The sequence below is a fragment of the Mus musculus genome, chromosome 19 (assembly GCF_000001635.26).
Source record: "Mus musculus strain C57BL/6J chromosome 19, GRCm38.p6 C57BL/6J".
NCBI classification, from domain to species: domain Eukaryota; kingdom Metazoa; phylum Chordata; class Mammalia; order Rodentia; family Muridae; genus Mus; species Mus musculus.
The window spans coordinates 53,152,899-53,166,201 of record NC_000085.6 but is presented as its reverse complement, the minus strand read 5'-3'; the positions used below and the strand labels follow the sequence as shown (position 1 = coordinate 53,166,201).

Here is a 13,303-nt window from a genome sequence, read left to right as displayed (position 1 = left end):
TTTAATGTCTATGCTGTGTAGTTTTAATATAGCAGTTGAAAATTTTTAATTATAAACCAACTAATTTTAAAGTAATTGCACTGCACGAACACTGCTTCCACTATGAATCCATTCTCCGGAACTGAGCACATCTGACCTGCCAGCTGGATGGAGCCCAAGTAAATTTTAGACTGGCACTTGGCAAAATACCCCTTAGACACAAAGCATTTTACATAAAATACCCACTACAAATGCATTCAGAGACTGTCCTGAAAACCAAACAATTGTATCATACACAAATGCATTTATACCTCCTTTAAATGTGCAGTTTCAACTAGATGAGCAGTTTAAATAATACTCCAATCTGTGCACTCTGCATACATCTATTCTGTTATTAGCCTGTTGGCATCTAACACTGGATTAGGAAAGCCTGCCATCTGGTAGTTATAGCAACCCTTCACTAACTTGGTTAGAAGCTGAAGATCATGAGTCACCCAGAAATGCAAACCAAGCTTATTACTATGAATATATCCCAATCTTTTCTTCCAAAATAGCCATTCACCAGAGCTTTTCACTTGGAACAACACCATGCACACAAACATTATATAATTGACCTACAAAAGCAAATCAATTTTACAGGGGTTAAAGGGATGAGTGACTGAATTAGGAAAGTCACTGAGTTCACACTCCCCTCCCCCACCCACAAGGAGGCTACTGCCTCGTTATAAAGCTGAGGGATGAGTGCCACGTTAGTCCCAGTTAGTTTGGCTGCTCAGTTAACTCTTACTTCTCTTAACCATAATATGGATGCTCTATGGTGCATATTCCTTTCCTCTTGATGAAATTTCAGGTAGATGATACTTCAGATAAATAATAAACAATATAAAACAACAACATATGTAGCATAAGAGCATAAGCAACACGCATTTAAACCTGCCATGATCTCAGTCATGGAGGCGAGCGAGGCAGACTAGGCAGACAATTACAGAAGCTGCTCATCTCAGACGCTACAACTCCCTACAGGTACCCAGGTAGGATACTGGGAGACTCAGGAAAACGGGATCCCCACCACCTAGTCGGAAACACACTTCTATACTTCGTACTTCCTGCACTCTGTGCTCCCCACCCCACCTCTCTTCAAAGTCACTCTGAAACCCATGTAGGCCACAAATCCTCAATCCTCCTGCCTCAGCTGGCAAACGCTGAGACTACAGATGCACAGCACTCGTCCTGGCCGTGCTCTGCTCTTTAAACATAACCCTCTCCAGCCCTGAGCTACTTTTCAATATTTCTCTTCCTCCTTGTGTTTTTCCAAAGTCAGTAACAGGTACTTGAACCTAAGTGAGAACAGCAGTTGGGAGCAAAGGCAGCATCCAGCCCTGCACAGCGCGCAGATCACAGTCACAAGCAGTCTAACTTAGCAGCTAACATGCCAGCACTCTGACATTTCCACTTGCTCAGTCTCGGTGCGGCAATGTCAAGGACATTGCCATTAAGACATGGCCTAGGATTAATGCAAGGCTTATCCACTCAGTACACTTATTCTACCCCTTTGTCTTACTTCAACACTGTCTGTAAAGAAGGCTTGCTTGCTTGCTTGCTTGCTTTCTTTCTTCCTTCCTTCCTTCCTTCCTCTCTCTCTTTCTCTCTCTCTTTCTTTTGAGGTAGCTTCTCATTTTTCTTTCTTTTTTTATTAAATATTTTCTTCATTTACATTTCAAATGCTATCTCCAAAGTCCCCTATACCCTTCCCACCCCCACCCCCACCCCACCCCACTCCACTCCACTCCCCAACCCACCCACTCCCACTTCCTGGCCCTGGCATTCTCCTGTAGTGGGGCATATGATCTTTGTAAGACCAAGGGCCTCTCCTCCCATTGATGGCTGACTAGGCCATCTTCTGATACATACGCAGCTAGAGACACAAGCTCTGGGGGTACTGGTTAGTTCATATTGTTGTTCCACCTATAGGGTTACAGACCCCTTCAGCTCCTTGGGTACTTTCTCTAGCTCCTTCATTGGGGGCCCTGTGATCCATCCAATAGACGACTGTGAGCATCCACTTCTGTATTTGCCAGGCACTGGCATAGCCTCACAAGAGACAGCTATATCAGGGTCCTGTCAGCAAAATCTTTCTGGCATATGCAATAGTGTCTGGGTTTGGTGGTTGTATATGGGATGGATCTTATATGGTTGATCTCTGAAGCTTAAGATGTGATATTCCTGGCACTTAGAAGAGACTCTTCCTGTGTTTTCCTGAAAGCGTCTGAAGAGCTTTCAGTGATGTTTCAACATGAGAAGGCCACTCTTTCCCAAGCTTCTGATGTTCCACACTGCTCAAAAGGCTGTCAGTAACCTGAAGTCTCTCTTGAAAACATCCAACTGTAGTGTTCTCACCACAAAAAGTAAGCCGATAGCTGGGTGGTGGGAGACAAGGCAAGAGAATCTCTGTGAGTTCAAGGCCAGCCTGGTCTACAGAGTTAGTTCCAGGTCAGCCAGGGTTATATAGTGAGACCCCCATCTCAAGAAATAAAATAAGTTTTGTTTTAAAACGTGTGTAAAATAGGTAAGGCACATGTAAATAGTTTAGCTGCTCTTTAATACTCTTTTAAAACATGTTATACATGGTCACATAATTTTCCTCAATTAAATTTTTAAAAAGAAAACTTCATTGATGTCTGAGGTACTCACCAGGTACCCAATGGGGTAGCAGGTAGCCTGGAGGAAAGCAATACAAGGATCCTAAGCAGCAGGGAACTTTGAGCAAGAGGCTCCTTTACCTACTGCACGGTGCTTCATACCAGAGCACAGAGAAAATGAAAATATAATGTGTTTTGGGTTTTGGTGATGGTGTTTGTTGTAGCAATATGAACGAAGACAGTAGCTATAAATTTATTTTTGTCACCTGTTTTCAAGAAGGGTGGACAAGACTCAGCAAACACCCATCAGAATAGAACGACCACTTCCTGTTTCTAACCTTACCCTGAGAAAATTACAGAACGAGGCAGTAACAGCAAGTTAAACTCCTCCAAAACAGAAACAGCACTTGTTACACAAGCCAGCCAAACATGTCGGCTGGCGTTCTTGAAGCTAGAGAAACTGAGGAAGCCTTTCCCAGATTTCTGCCAGCTCCCACCTGGAAGGAGCACAGCATGGAGCCTTTCCTTTGTGGGAGCACAAGTGTTCAGCACAAGTATGATGTGGCGCTTTCTAGTAGGTATAGCAATCGTCAACAGGGAGGCCTGCTGTGGAAGGTGATGTGTGCTTACAACACTTGGGAGGTTGCAGTAGCATCATAAGTTCAAGGCTAATTAATCTGTCGTATAGAGTCCCATTTTTAAAGAAAAGCAAAAATAATTGCTTAGTTTACATGAGGTTCAGGGTGCAATGTATGATGAGTGTGCAGGTGAGGCAGGTGGGCAGAGGTTAACTCGAGGATGTCTGTCCTCAATGGCTTATCTGCCTTACTTATTTAATTATCTGTGAGGCAGAGTCTCTCACTGAACTCAGAACTTACTGCTTTGCTTAGGCTGGCTGGTTGATGAGACCCTGGGAACTAACTGACTGACTGACTGTGTCTGTCTGTCTGTCTGACACTTCCCCAGGACTCTGGTTACAAGTCCACAATCTAATTTTAATATACTTTGTTTAATGAAACACTGAAAGTTCACATCTATGTATAATCAATATTAAAAACTGAGAATTTTGTATCCTTTTTCTATAATTAGTCTTTAAAATCTACTGTGTACATAACATTTCAGGTGGCAACGGTCACATGTATGTGGCTACTGGATGCATTTTGACAGTGGAGTGCTGTAATTTGGCAGCATGCAAGTGCCTACTCCGAGGGATCTCTCCTACTTAATAAGATTTGGTCAGACCAGCTTCTAGCAATTTATAATCATTTCACAGCCCTCTTTATGGTACCAAAAGACTCTATTACCTTGAGTACTGCAATCGAACAACAGTATATCAAAAATTGATCCAGTCAGCGATGATAAACACACACAAACATCTCACACACACACACACACACACACACACACACACACACACACACACACACCACACCACACACACACACACACACACACACAGAGCATTGACAACAGTTGCTGGAGCTTAGAAACTGATGAAGGGATATTGACCAATCATGTCAATCAACAGCATTTTTGATTGCTTACGAGTGGAACACATTCCAGTCAGGTTTACCCTATATTCTACAATTCTAAAAGAACATTTTTAGAAAGACCACCTCCTTAAGGAACTTCACTAAAATAATGTTTAGAGAATGAAGGACAAGCCGGGCGTGGTGGCGCACGCCTTTAATCCTAGCACTTGGGAGGCAGAGATAGGCGGATTTCTGAGTTCGAGGCCAGCCTGGTCTACAAAGTGAGATCCAGGAGAGCCAAGACTATACAGAGAAACCCTGTCTCGAAAAACCAAAAAAAAAAAAAAAAAAAAAAAAGAAAATGAAGGACAATTAACTATAGGAAACCTTCATCTGTGAAGTTTCGTGGCACCCCACACATTTGGATGCTCTGCCTTCAGCCAAGTTTGTTAACATTCAACCAAACCTTAAACAGCTCTGCATCAGTAAGGAAAACTCTAGTCTATATGGCTTGCTTTCCTTCAAGAACATGTTCCAAGTGTGTAAAGTATAACCAGATGGTGTTGGCAAACAATTGGATTTTCAAACATGACTGATCGCCAATACCAATACCAGAGATGAAGTCTATCTACACACTGGGGAGGGTAAAGTTTTGAAGAGTTCACAGTTAACTCGACAATCATCTATTTGGAATTCTCTACACTTGCCCACATTTCAATATTCTGGATTTTTAAATAAATTTCCCAAAGCGCGTAGCAAATCATAAATCTAAGTAGTTGAAAACACCCTCCTCAATAGATTCAGAGCACACCACACAGCTGATGTCATAAAAGTCAACCTTCTATCTCAGAATGTAGCTGACGTTAAAGGTTGAATAAAAATAAAACACTACATTAAGGCTACCTCAAGTCAAGTGGCTGCTTTTCTTCCTTTAGAGTTCTCCTCTGTCCTAATTCCTGCACATGCTTATAGCCATCACAACAATCTCGTACTCCATGGACAGTTCTCTATGAACTATTCTGAGGGAACAGAATACAATGCACTTGTATCCTAGCTAGGAAAAAAAGAAAGAAGAGTTTTGAAAACTGATATTTTTGTCTTCAAAACTTGAAACAAATTTAGAAACAGATGTTATTGCTTAATGGGAGGATGCACTGAAATTAAGTTAAAATCAGTTCCTTACTATATGCAAAGTAGAGTGTGAACAATTTTACATAATTTCTTTCTAAACCTGCTTTTTATAGTTCTGACTATTATTAAGCCAGGTGTGGTGGTACACACCTTTAATCCCAACACTCAAAGACAGTGGCAGGCAAAGCTCTGTAAGTTCATATAGTAGTAAACTCCAGGCCAGCCAAAGCTACTCACTGAGAGCCTGTATCTATCAAACAAACAAAGCCACCCCAATAAACCCCAAGGCTTACTTTGTTCGTCTGATCACTGACATGCAATCAATTTAGGAATGGGCCAGTCTTGGTAAATACCCTACCCTCACTTCATGCTTGCTGCCTCCTCCTTCTTTCTCACTAGGAATTATGTATAGCAAGCAGGAAAGATTTAGTCAATACGTATTTATTGATCAAGTATGCACTGATACTATACTTATGACATATTTTATTTAATGTCATGTCATATCACCTTTAAAGCAAGGTGAGACATTTTCTTTATCCCTGTTCTCCATCTGAAGATGATGGAACGGCTCACAGATATCTTGCCAAATGCCAGCAGCAATGGAAATCAGATCTAAAGTCAACAGCTGTCTTTTAGACAGACATGACAGCTCACACCTGTATCCTAACACCCAGGAAGCTGAGGAGGCCCTGAGCTGAATAGTGAGACCCTATCTGAAAACATGGGTGCCAGGGTCTATGCTTCAGTGATCATGCCTACAGAGAAAGCACTTCACAGTTTGAGACGACTCCTAGATTTTTAATAACTATTTCTGATAAATAAGCCTAACTACAGAACTATATTTTAAAAACACTACCATTTCTAACACGACAGCTTTCTTTCTTTACTCTGTTTTATGCAATAGCTCACTTAGTGGAAAATAATGGAAAATTGGGGTCAAAAGTTCTATAATCTATTTCACTCAAACAAATGATCTAAACCTTTTCCTTTGCTTTGAGAAGGGCAAGTGTTTCTCATTTAAATATCTTCCTTGAAAAAAAAAAGTCAAGGCAGCCAAATCATCCAGTTTGAATTTTCAATATAATGTTCCTAACATGTCAGAAACACTTACCATATACATCACTTGGTTCAGTGGTGAGCATACTAAATTGAAACAATACACACAAGATCAGCATGGCTTTTTGTTAAGAAAACAAGAAAGTTCATGACATATTCCAGATTTTAAAAAACAAAACAAAACAACTCCAATTCGATGAAAGATTTAAAAACTGAAGAGAACACTAAGTGCTATTTCCTGAATGAACAAAAGAAAGAAAAAAAACCAACCCCAAGCACCGAGGTCTCTCACCTGTACAAAGCCTGATCTGGGAAGGCCAAGTGGAGTTTTAGATGAATTTCCCAGGTCTGCTGCAGGGATTCCCTGAGATAAAGCAGAGAGCGCTGGACACCAGCAGTGAGTTAGCGCCGCAGGGGCTCACAGCCTCCTGTCCCTTCTTAATCTGAGGCCTCGGTCAGAAACAGAGGAAGAGGCTTGGGATTCCAGACTTTCTTTTTCTTCCCTTTCTCCACCTTTGAAAGTTTCAGAATTCCTGCTTCTGTTACTATAAAATCCGAGTAAAAGGTAAAACATGAGCAGCCCAGAAATACCCTGGAGGCAGACATAACTGGCCAGCACTTCCAAAGATTCCCTGCCCCCCACCAAAGCATCTGCCCAGCTTGCATGCAGGGCCCCTCCAATCATGAAGATATGACTCCTCCAAGGTCCCCAGTGAAGGAGCCAGAGAAATACCCAGGGAGCTGAAGGGGACTGAAGCCCCATAGGAGGAACATCAATATCAACTAACCAGTACCCCCAGAGCTCCCTGGGACTAAACCACCAATCAAAGAAAACACATGGTGGGACTTGTGGCTCTAGCTATATTTGTAGCAGAGGATGGCCTGGTCGGTCATCAATGGGAGGAGAGGCCCTTGGTCCTGTGAAGGCTCTATGCCCGAGTATAGGAGAATGCCAGGACCAGGAATGGGAGTGGGTGGGTTGGGGAGCAGGGGGAAGGAGGAGGGGATAAGGGATTTTTGGAGGGGAAACTAGGAAAGGGGATAACATTTGAAATGTAAATAAAATATCTAATAAAAAAAATAAAGCAATGGCCAGAGGTTCACGCCCCATCTTAATTTCTCAGAAGCTTGAAGATGTAAACCTATTTATTGCTGCAAAACATAGACCTTGGTCTTAAGACATTTTTTGGAATCAGTGAATACAGGTTAGTATTTAGAGAGAATGCAAAGTAACTGCAGGAAACTCTTGCTTCCTTAAGAGGAAGGGAAGGCAGGAGGGACAGGGAACTTCACCAGAGACAGGAGGGCTTGGGTATCACACCCTGACCTCCCCAGGCTATTCTGAGACTAAATTTAGCTTTACTGTTTATGTGGCAATATACTGGACAGGTATAGGCAGGAAAAGTCTTGTTTCAGAAACCCTAAAATAAACACTTCTAGAAAAATGTACAAGGGATATTTGAGCCATTTAATGATGAAATAACAATTTTCCATGTTTAACTCTGTGCCTTATAGACTTTGTCCTATTTCTTACTCAAAAATAATTTTAAATACTTCAAAATGATATTTTACAAAAATCTGGTTAAAATACTAAGTCTAATATAAACTTAAATAAATCTTAGTTTTGAAATGCTTGTAGTACCTTTTATACTTCTGATTTATTTTCATTATATTTTATGCTCATACAACATCTTACATTTTATGAAGAATGTTTCTGAATAAACAAGTTATGTTAAACATTTTTTCAGGTTTATTTTACATATGTGACGATTTTGCCTGCAAGTAAATTTATGCACCACATGTATGCCTATAGAGGCCAGAAGGAGGCATCAGATCTCTTGGAACTGCAGTAACAGATGGTTTTGAGGGCCACGTGGGTACCAGGAATTGAACTTAGGCCTTCTGCGAGTGCTCTTGACCACTACTGAGCCATCTCTCAGTACCCCCTCCAAACATTATTTAATATTTAAAACTTTTAGCCATGCTGTGGTGGTGCACACCTTTAAACCCAGCAGAAGCAGGCAGATCTCTGTGAGTTTGAGGCCAGTCTGGTCTACAGGGCAAGTTCCAGGACAGCCAGGACTACACACAGAGAAACCCTGTCTTGAGAAACCAAAAAACTTTCAAACACTAAAGCAAGTTTTAAAAATAATTTACAAGTTAATTTTGTGAATTCAATAGTTTTTTTCAGAGTTGTAGAATCAGTGCCCCATCACACATGTTTTCTACATGTCTTATTATATATAAAGATAAATACCAATGCCAACCATACCTGTAACAGAACTATCAGAAGCATTGGAGGAGCCAGATCTTATGCTAATCATTTCACTGTGCAGATTATGAAGTTTTGCTGGATTCGAGCCTCCATTTAATTTACAAAACAAGAGTGAGCCTGCAGGTGATTATTGACGACTATACTTAGCTTCTTCCATAATCTGGCCTTTGTCAGCTTCTCAAGTAACCCACATTCATTCGGTTACTCTTAAGCTTCCAGGAGGAACCACTAACTGTAATCAAAGAAACTCTATAAAAGGCACAATGACTTCCTACAGTTCAGACATGATAGACATGGTATTGCAACACCCAATGCAACTTGATTATTTCCTTTTTGTTATTTCACTTCACAAAAGTTTAAAGCAAAGTACAAGAGCATAATGTGGGGATGCAATTTCCCTTGGAAACGAGATTATTCCTTGGCCAAAATTATGACTACTCGTCTGTTTCTAAACACATAAATGAAAACAATCTCAAAGACTGTCGGTGAGAATAGCTGACAAGTAGTCAAATAGATTAATAAAGAGTCACGTTTCTAAAGTATGTCTTGGAAGAACGAATATTGCGAAGACTTGCTAAGTCTTCTGATTTCCAGTAGGCCAGTGCTGTCAGGCGATAGTGGTAAAAGTGGAGTAAAATCCTTAACTTCCGTCACAGGGATCTTCAGCAAGGTGCATGAATGAATATTCCCTTCAAATCTCCTGTTCCAATGTGACGTCATCCGTGAGGGCCTCTGTTACACCACAGAGGAGATGTTTATAGTTTTATTCCTCATACTTCTGGAAGTTTTGAGAAATCTGTATCCAGAAGTTGAAAGATTTGGTGTTTGGTGAGGGCCAGATTTTTTTGTTCATGGCTGATTAACTGCTACACCCCACACAGGAGGGGTAAGGGGGTTCCCTGGGTCCCTATTGTAAGGTGTCCCACTCTTCTGACCCTCGCCCAAAAGTTCACCAAAACAATCCCCTATTTAAGGTACTTTCAATTTGGGTTGGGGGGAAGCTGGACAACTTAGCACTTCCTGTCCTGTCCCTTGCTCTGGCTCAGGCTCACCTGCTTATCTCTGAAAGTCCCAAGCCTGACTCTGCCAGCACTCACACCCTTCACTACCATGGCATTTTCAAAGCCAAGTCTCTGACACACCCGATTATGGCTTTCATCAACTAAAACAGGTGCCACAGAATAAAATCTAAATGTCTTGAAATATTCCCCAAGGTCATACAAAAGTGCCCTCGACCTTACTGTTCCTACTTCTCCTCTCCTACCACACCCTCCCCAATGGCTTTGGGATTCCATTACCATGGATGATAATTCAACTTCCTCCTTAGTTGCTAAAAACAAATGGATCCACTAGGTCCAAATCAAGTACCACACCCTCCCTAACTGGTTTCCTCTCTTCCTTTCTTCCTTTTTCTCTTCTCTTCTTCTCTCTTCTCTCTCTCTCTTTGGTTTTTTGAGACAGAGTTTCTCTGTGTAGCCCTGGCTGTCCTGGAACTCACTCTATAGACCAGGCTGGCCTTGAACTCAGAAATCCACCTGCCTCTGCCTCCCGAGTGCTGGGATTAAAGCTCCACTGCCTAACTCAACAGGATAAACATCCCCTCTGCCTGTCATCCCTGCCTTCTTTCCTTTTAGATATGGCACTGTGTGGGGATACCCTGGGGCTAGTTATAGTTGCTGTTCTGTTCTCCTGTGAGGGGCTGCAACAAGGAACGAGTCAGCACTCTAGTGATTTCCTGTAAGCCTTCTTCCCACCTTTACTTGCAAAATAAAGGCTAGAGGGCAGGGGGATGGAAGAGGGGAAGGTGGAACTGAAGGTTTTGGGAGAGAAGGAGCAGGAGGTGAGAAAAAGAAAGTGGAGCAGAAGCACCTGGCCTGGAGAAACGGCAGGTTCTAAAGGTCTCTTCTATGGGGAAGATGGTAGTGTAGCGGTAGATCTGCCCAATCTAGGCGCACAGCATGTATTCATAGTAACTGAGTTGTGTTTGCATTGCCCCGGCTTATTTGGGTTGGAGATTTACCACAACATCACAGCAACTCAGGCTGGCCTGGAACTCACTATGTAGCCAGGTAGCCTGTAACTTGTAGCAGTCCCCTGCCTCAGCATCCCAAGTCCTGGAATGACAGGTGTAAGACATCATGGCAGGATGCACTTTCTTTATACTCAGTATGGAGTTGGAGTCATAGCCATCAAATAAATGATCCCTCTTTTCTAGAAAATTTCATTGTAATAAGGAAAGATTTTTTTCTAAAATAAATTTAGGGAGTTAATTTTATGCTATATAAATTGTATCTTGGCAAAAAACAAAGAACATTAGATGGCACACATCTGCAATCTCAGTATTACTGGGGGGGAGCACTGAGATGGTAACTCCATTGGTAGAGTACTCGCCATTCATAGTGAGTCCCTAGGCTCAGCCCCCAGCACCACATAGAACTGTGTGGTGGTGTACCCCTCAATCTAGAGGCAGGAGAATAAGAAATTCAAGGCCACCCCCAGCTAAATAATAAGTTGGAGGCCGACCTGGGCTATATGACATACTAAAAGAACCAAAAATAGTAGTGGTGATTGTAATAGTAATAGTAGTAATAAAAAAATAAAATATTAAGGTAGATGGTTATGACAATTAGAGCACCCTTTCATGTACCTCCTAAACAGGTCATCTTCAATGGAAATATATTTCGGTAGTTAAATATTATATTGGGCTTGCCAAAAAAATATTGTAAGTTGAGTGCTCCCATATTCTTTAATTATAGGTATGGAAACACAGCTCGCCATTCTTGACTTAAGACCTCACAAACTTATTTATAAGCTGGCTCTGCTCCCTGCAGCCCAAAGACTGATAATCATACACAAAGCCTTCTCTTGCTTATCTGGGCCACCCTCTAGGAAACTCTTCGGGTATTGATGTCCCAAGAACACCTCTTGGTTACTCTCTGCATGAACAACACATCTTAACCTCTTGAAGCAAGGCAAGCTGAGCCAGGCTAGGTGTGGTGACTTTTGCTTCATTTAACATGCTCCTGGGACAGCAGTGCTTTCTCATAAATAAGTCACATCGATAGCTTGTTTCTTATGAATAGATAAATACACACAATACATATTTCCCTGGTACTTTCTTATAACCTAAGGTATAATCCCTGTAGCATTAAGTTTATTCGTTCTAACTATTTCAGTGGCTTTTTAAATAGTCACAACACCATAGCCCTCACTACTCACTACACTTCCCAAACCTCACCGCTCTGAAAGGACACCTTCCTCTGCAGCAGCTGCAGCTACTGCTCAGCTCTTCTGTCTCTACACGCATCTGCTAAATCATCCTGAAAGTGACAGACAGCATGCATCCTTCTGTGCCTGCTTCTTCACTAGCCTAAGTCTGTCTGTCTGTCTGTCTGTCTGACCACCTCACTCTATCTTAAGACATGCTCAGTTGCCACCTTTTTGGCTATTATGCATAATGCTTCTATGTGTGGAAACATGTTTGTGTTCTTTTGAATATATAGCTGTCAGAATCGTTGGGTGATAATGATAACTGCTACTATTTTTAACCATGTTAACAGAGAAACAGCCAGGCTATGCCATTTACAGTCACATTCTTAAACTACACTAACGTTAATTTCTGTTTTTACATCTTAATTAAAAGTAAGTTATTTTACAAAAAGGATGTCTTTGGGTACTAAGTGTCATTAGAAGTTATAATACATGTATGGTTCGAGTAAGATAAATTAAAAGCTTTGAAAGCACTAAGGATGTATAATAATATTTCAAGGCCTAATAGCAAATTTTTTCTTCTGATCATTAAAGGGATTGTGTATGCCTTCCTTTAAAAAAAAAAAATGAAAGAAGAAAACCATGGCAATTCTCAAGCTTATCTCTAAGCACTGATTTCCACTCATGGCAGCTTCCAAGCTGCTGATGCAACGCACCTCAGACTAGGCTCCTGTCATCTCCCTTTCTCCAAACGTGTGCAGACTTTTGCTTGGGACTGAAAGTTTAGGATCAAGCTTAGTTCTATCTCATTGACACCCCACAAACCAGTTATAAAATCCTGTTGGCCCAGACTCCAGCCCAGTGTCACCTCTTGTCCTGATGATCCCTCACCTAGGTCACTGACTCAGCCTCTTAGGCAGTCTCCCTGCAGCCACTCTCAAAACACAGCCCAAAGCATCCTTAAAGAAATGCATGTCAGTGTATGGTATGGTTGTATAGCAACGTGCTCTTGTGGGATGCAATCCAGATGAAATAAATGTGAAAGAAGAATTAATAGGAAGGAAAGAAATACATGTCAGACTGCCATATCTCTGCTCAACACCACCCTGGGCTTCCTGTTTCCTCTTCTCCCATTCTGCTTCATCCTCAGCTATGTGGGCACGCAGGGCTCTGGGCTTGTTTCCTCTGCCTGCCATGGTTTTTCTCATATGCCCATACAGAATCCTTCCCGTCTCACCTCTTTGTTCACAGGCCACCTGTGACTTCATATACTTAGTGAGGTATCATACTGTCATTCTATTTAAACCGGTATCTATCCCCCAGAGGTGTTTATCTTCTTTCCTGTTCTCCATTTGTGCATGACATGACATGTAATATATTCATCTATTTATTTGTATTTATTCTCTCACACATCAACTCCATTAGATCACAAGGGTTTGTGTGCTTTGCTTATTGAGTCCTCAGTGCTTACAACAGAGCCAGCACACTACTGACTGCACAATAAACATTTGCTGAATGAATAAAGCAACAAATGGGAGGAA

General features: G+C 41.6%; 1 protein-coding gene across 8 annotated transcripts in view; it reads right to left on the bottom strand.

The window, feature by feature from the left end:
* The window catches only part of Add3 (adducin 3 (gamma)), a 106,884-nt gene that overhangs the window by 81,125 nt on the left and 12,456 nt on the right, over positions 1–13,303 (bottom strand). The window contains exon 1 of one of the 8 annotated variants that reach the window (XM_030250965.1): positions 6,570–6,879. The exons of the other annotated variants lie outside the window; for them this stretch is intronic. The gene's annotated coding sequence lies outside the window, so the exon portion shown is untranslated. Of the gene's footprint in view, positions 1–6,569; positions 6,880–13,303 lie in introns of those variants that run through there. 8 annotated transcript variants of the gene reach the window in all.